We start from the raw sequence: 6,757 nt of genomic DNA, 5'->3' as shown, positions 1-6,757 counted from the left end.
TATTAGTCACATGCAAATCCAACCTCCAAAAAGGTTTCAGCTCACACCAGTCAAATGACCATCAGCAAAAAGTCTACAAACTGTAAATGCTGAAGGGATTTTAGAGAACTGTGTACCTTGTAGCTGCTGGTGGGATGTAAAGTGGTAAGAGCACTAACGAAAACTGAATGGAGCTGCTTTAAAAGGTAAAAATTGAGCTACCATATGACGCGGCAGGGCACCTTTTGGGCCTGTAACCTAAGACCACCAGAATCGGAAAGACAGAGGCAGGCAAATGTGCACTGCAGCATTACTGAAATAGCCAAGACGTGGAAGCAAGAAAAAGGTCCATAAACAGATGAATGGACAAAGAAGAAGTGGTATACGGACTAAATGGAATAGTAGCCTCGGGAAAAAAATGAAAAATGCCGTTTTCAGGACTACAGATGAGCCTAGAAATAATCATATCAGGTTAAGTAAGTCAAAAGGGAATGACAAATATCCTATGATATCATTTATACCTGTTATCGTAAGATTGCTACAAATGGACATATTTCCACAGAAAAAGACACTCACAGACTTATAAAAGAAACTAATGGTTAACCAAAATGAAAGGTGGGAGGATGGATAAATTAGGATTATGGGGCTAACATACATATACTAATGTATGTTAAATGTATATAAAAATATAACATATAAACTCTATGAATTATATAATCACCAATACATATAAAATATATAATGACAAAACACCTACCAAATACCATGCGAGGTCTACTCAACATTCTGTAATAAGACACATGGTAACAGAATCCGAACATGAACAGACATATGTATGAATCATTGAGCAGATTCTGTACAGCCAGACAATCACAACACTCAAATCCAATATTCTCCGATAAGAAATAGAAATTAAATTAAAAAACAAACATAAGTAAGGAGACATAAACTTCTGGGGGCTTGTCCCAGCACATTCCCCTCTAATTTACAACCTCGGAACACTACGTCCAGGAAGACTCTGGTGCCCTAATAACAAGAGTTGAGAATGTAATGATGCTGCCGCCTAGTGGGTGTTTCCCACAACAGCAGCTTTAAACCCAGTGCTAATGGTTGCTTAATAGTCACAAGGACTCAGGGCTGTAAATGGCATCTGCCCTCAAAAAATGCCCTGGGGTAGGGAATAGGCAAGAAAATTCAACACATGACAAATCTTTCAAGAAGTCAACATGAAGAGGGAAGTTGTACTCACACTTTAAAAAAAAAAGGAAAACAAAAAAATGGACATGCCTAAAGCTCAGTACAAGGAATTATTAGCCACATACAAATCCAACCTCCAAAAAGGTTTCAGCTCACACCAGTCAAATGACCATCAGCAAACAGTCTACAAACTAGAAATGCTGAAGGGGTTTTAGAGAACTGTGTACCTTCTAGCTGCTGGTGGGATGTAATTGGTAACAGCACTAACGAAAACTGAATGGAGCTGCTTTAAAAGGTAAAAATTGAGCTACGATATGATGCGGCAGGGCACCTTTTGGGCCTATAACCTAAGACCACCAGAATCGGAAAGACAGAGGCAGGCAAATGTGCACTGCAGCAATATTGAAATAGCCACGGCATGGAAGCCAAAAGAAGGTCCATAAACAGATGAATGGACAGAGAAGAAGTGGTATATGGACAGAATGGAATATCAGTCACGAAAAAAATAAAAGAATGGCATATGCAGCACCACAGATGAGCCTAGAGATAATCACACAACGTGAAGTAAGTCAGAATGCGAAAGACAAATGTCCTATGATATCCCTTATGTTATCTGAAAATTCATAAAAATGCACATATTTCCATAGAGAAAGACAATCTCAGAATGAGAAGACAACTTATGGTTAAGCCAAAGAAATGGTGTGAGGAATGGATAAATCAGGATATTGGGGTTAACACACATATACTAATACATATAAAAAAAATAATCCCTAAAGACCTATGGAATACCAAGAGTGGTCTACTCAACACTCTGTAATAACCGACATGGAAAAGGACCCAAAGATCAATAGATATATGTATATGTGTAAATGAACAAGATTCTGTACACCTAGAACAAAAGACATTTTTCAATCAAATTTGCTCTGATAAAAACTACAACTTAAAGACACAAACAAGAATTAAGAAGGCTAAAACTTACCGGGGTTTGTCCTGGCACATTCCACTCTAATCTGCAACCTCAAAGCACAACTTGCAGCAAGGTTCTGTTTCCCTAGCAAGCAGAGTTGGCAACTTAGAAATGCTGCCACCCTAAGGCCGTTTCCTCAAAGAGCAGCTTTAAATCTACTGCTAATGGTCACTAATATTCACAAGGACGGCAGGGCTGTAAATGACTCATGCCCTCAAAAAATGTCCTGGGGTAGGGAATGGCCATAAAAATCCAAACGCGGTAAATTTTTCAAGAAGGCGATTTGAAGTTGTAAGTTTAGCTCAATCTTAAAAAAAACGAAAAGGACACTGAGAAATGCAAAACATCAGGAATTATTAGACGCATGCAAATCCAATCTACACAAAGGTATCACCTAACTCCAGTCACAATGACCATCAGCAAAAAGTCAACAAACAATAGATGTTGAAGAAGTTGTGGAGAATAGTGTAACCTCTCGGTCTAAGTGGGATGTAAACTGGTAACAGCCAATAATAGGAACAGAATGGCAGTGCGTTTAAAGGTAAAAATTGAGTCACCATATGATCCGGAAGGCCCACTATTGGGCCTGTCACTTGTGAAAGCCAGAATCAGAAAGACACGGGATGGAAAATCGTGTATTGCAGCAGTATTTACAATAGCTAAGACATGGATACAAACAAAATGTCCATCATCAGATAAATGGACAAAGAAGAAGTGGTATACGTACCGAATGGACTAGTAGCCTCAGAAAAAAATGAACAGTGCCGTTTTCAGGACTACAGATGAGCCTAGAAATAATCATATTAGCTTAAGTTATTCAAAAGGGAATAACAAATATCCTATGATATCATTTATACATGTTATCCTAAGATTTCTACCAATGAACATATTTCCACAGAAAAAGACACTCACAGACTTATAAAACAAACGAATGGTTCGCCAAAATGAAAGGTGGGAGGATGGATAAATTAGGACTATGGGGATAACATACATATACTAATGTATGTTAAATGTATATAAACATATAACATATAAACTCTATGAATTATATAATCACCAATACATATAAAATATATAATCACGAAACACCTGCCAAATACCAAGGGAGGTCTACTCAACATTCTGTAAAAAATTACATGGTAACAGGATCCGAAGATGAACAGACATATGTATGAATCATTGAGCACATTCTGTACAGCCAGACAATCACAACACTCTAATCGAATTTACTCCGATAAGAAAGAGAAATTAAATTTAAAAAACAAACATAAGTAAGGAGACATAAACTTCTGGGGGCTTATCCCAGCACACTCCTCTCTAATTTACAACCTCGGAATACTACGTCCAGGAAGACTCTGGTGCCCTAGTAACAAGAGGTGAGAACGTAATAATGCTGCAGCCTTGTGGCTGTTTCCCACAACAGCAGCTTTAAACCCAGTGCTAATGGTTGCTTAATAGTCACAAGGACTGCAGGGCTGTAAATGACACCTGCCCTCAAAAAATGCCCCGGTGGAGGGAATAGGCAAGAAAATTCAACACATGACACATTTTTCAAGAAGTCAATATGAAGAGGGAAGTTGTACTCACTCTTTAAAAAAAGGAAAAGAAAAAAATGGACATGAATAAAGCTCAGTATAAGGAATTATTAGCCACATGCAAACCCAACCTCCAAAAAGGTTTCAGCTCACACCAGTCAAATGACCATCAGCAGAAAGTCTACAGACTATACATGCTGAAGGGGATTTAGAGAACTGTGGACCATCTAGCTGCTGGTGGGATGTAACTGGTAAGAGCACTAACGAAAACTGAATGGAGCTGCTTTAAAAGGTAAAAATTGAGCTACCATATGACGCGGCAGGGCACCTTTTGGGCCTGTAACCTAAGACCACCAGAATCGGAAAGACAGAGGCAGGCAAATGTGCACTGCAGCATTACTGAAATAGCCAAGACGTGGAAGCAAGAAAAAGGTCCATAAACAGATGAATGGACAAAGAAGAAGTGGTATACGGACTAAATGGAATATTAGCCTCGGGAAAAAAATGAAAAATGCCGTTTTCAGGACTACAGATGAGCCTAGAAATAATCATATCAGGTTAAGTAAGTCAAAAGGGAATGACAAATATCCTATGATATCATTTATACCTGTTATCCTAAGATTGCTACAAATGGACATATTTCCACAGAAAAAGACACTCACAGACTTATAAAAGAAACTAATGGTCAACCAAAATGAAAGGTGGGAGGATGGATAAATTAGGATTATGGGGCTAACATACATATACTAATGTATGTTAAATGTATATAAACATACAACATATAAACTCTATGAATTATATAATCACCAAAACATATAAAATATATAATGACAAAACACCTACCAAATACCATGCGAGGTCTACTCAACATTCTGTAATAAGACACATGGTAACAGAATCCGAACATGAACAGACATATGTATGAATCATTGAGCAGATTCTGTACAGCCAGACAATCACAACACTCAAATCCAATATTCTCCGATAAGAAATAGAAATTAAATTAAAAAACAAACAGAAGTAAGGAGACATAAACTTCTGGGGGCTTGTCCCAGCACATTCCCCTCTAATTTACAACCTCGGAACACTACGTCCAGGAAGACTCTGGTGCCCTAATAACAAGAGTTGAGAACGTAATGATGCTGCCGCCTAGTGGGTGTTTCCCACAACAGCAGCTTTAAACCCAGTGCTAATGGTTGCTTAATAGTCACAAGGACTCAGGGCTGTAAATGGCATCTGCCCTCAAAAAATGCCCCGGGGTAGGGAATAGGCAAGAAAATTCAACACATGACAAATCTTTCAAGAAGTCAACATGAAGAGGGAAGTTGTACTCACACTTTAAAAAAAAAAGGAAAACAAAAAAATGGACATGCCTAAAGCTCAGTACAAGGAATTATTAGCCACATACAAATCCAACCTCCAAAAAGGTTTCAGCTCACACCAGTCAAATGACCATCAGCAAACAGTCTACAAACTAGAAATGCTGAAGGGGTTTTAGAGAACTGTGTACCTTCTAGCTGCTGGTGGGATGTAATTGGTAACAGCACTAACGAAAACTGAATGGAGCTGCTTTAAAAGGTAAAAATTGAGCTACCATATGATGCGGCAGGGCACCTTTTGGGCCTATAACCTAAGACCACCAGAATCGGAAAGACAGAGGCAGGCAAATGTGCACTGCAGCAATATTGAAATAGCCACGACATGGAAGCCAAAAGAAGGTCCATAAACAGATGAATGGACAGAGAAGAAGTGGTATATGGACAGAATGGAATATCAGTCACGAAAAAAATAAAAGAATGGCATATGCAGCACCACAGATGAGCCTAGAGATAATCACACAACGTGAAGTAAGTCAGAATGCGAAAGACAAATGTCCTATGATATCCCTTATGTTATCTGAAAATTCATAAAAATGAACATATTTCCATAGAGAAAGACAATCTCAGAATGAGAAGACAACTTATGGTTAAGCCAAAGAAATGGTGTGAGGAATGGATAAATTAGGATATTGGGGTTAACACACATATACTAATACATATAAAAAATATAATCCCCAAAGACCTATGGAATACCAAGAGTGGTCTACTCAACACTCTGTAATAACCGACATGGAAAAGGACCCAAAGATCAATAGATATATGTATATGTGTAAATGAACAAGATTCTGTACACCTAGAACAAAAGACATTTTTCAATCAAATTTGCTCTGATAAAAACTACAACTTAAAGACACAAACAAGAATTAAGGAGGCTACAACTTATCGGGGTTTGTCCTGGCACATTCCACTCTAATCTGCAACCTCAAAGCACAACTTGCAGCAAGGTTCTGTTTCCCTAGCAAGCAGAGTTGGCAACTTAGAAATGCTGCCACCCTAAGGCCGTTTCCTCAAAGAGCAGCTTTAAATCTACTGCTAATGGTCACTAATATTCACAAGGACGGCAGGGCTGTAAATGACTCATGCCCTCAAAAAATGTCCTGGGGTAGGGAATGGCCATAAAATTCCAAACGCGGTAAATTTTTCAAGAAGGCAATTTGAAGTTGTAAGTTTAGCTGAATCTTAAAAAAAATGAAAAGGACACTGAGAAATGCAAAACATCAGGAATTATTAGACGCATGCAAATCCAATCTACACAAAGGTATCACCTAACACCAGTCACAATGACCATCAGCAAAAAGTCAACAAACAATAGATGTTGAAGAAGTTGTGGAGAATAGTGTAACCTCTCGGTCTAAGTGGGATGTAAACTGGTAACAGCCAATAATAGGAACAGAATGGCAGTGCATTTAAAGGTAAAAATTGAGTCACCATATGATCCGGAAGGCCCACTATTGGGCCTGTCACTTGTGAAAGCCAGAATCAAAAAGACACGGGATGGAAAATCGTGTATTGCAGCAGTATTTACAATAGCTAAGACATGGATACAAACAAAATGTCCATCATCAGATAAATGGACAAAGAAGAAGTGGTATACGTACCGAATGGACTAGTAGCCTCAGAAAAAAATGAACAGTGCCGTTTTCAGGACTACAGATGAGCCTAGAAATAATCATATTAGGTTAAGTTATTCAAAAGGGAAT

The sequence above is a fragment of the Eubalaena glacialis genome, chromosome 2 (assembly GCF_028564815.1).
Source record: "Eubalaena glacialis isolate mEubGla1 chromosome 2, mEubGla1.1.hap2.+ XY, whole genome shotgun sequence".
NCBI lineage: Eukaryota > Metazoa > Chordata > Mammalia > Artiodactyla > Balaenidae > Eubalaena > Eubalaena glacialis.
This window is presented reverse-complemented; position numbering follows the sequence as displayed.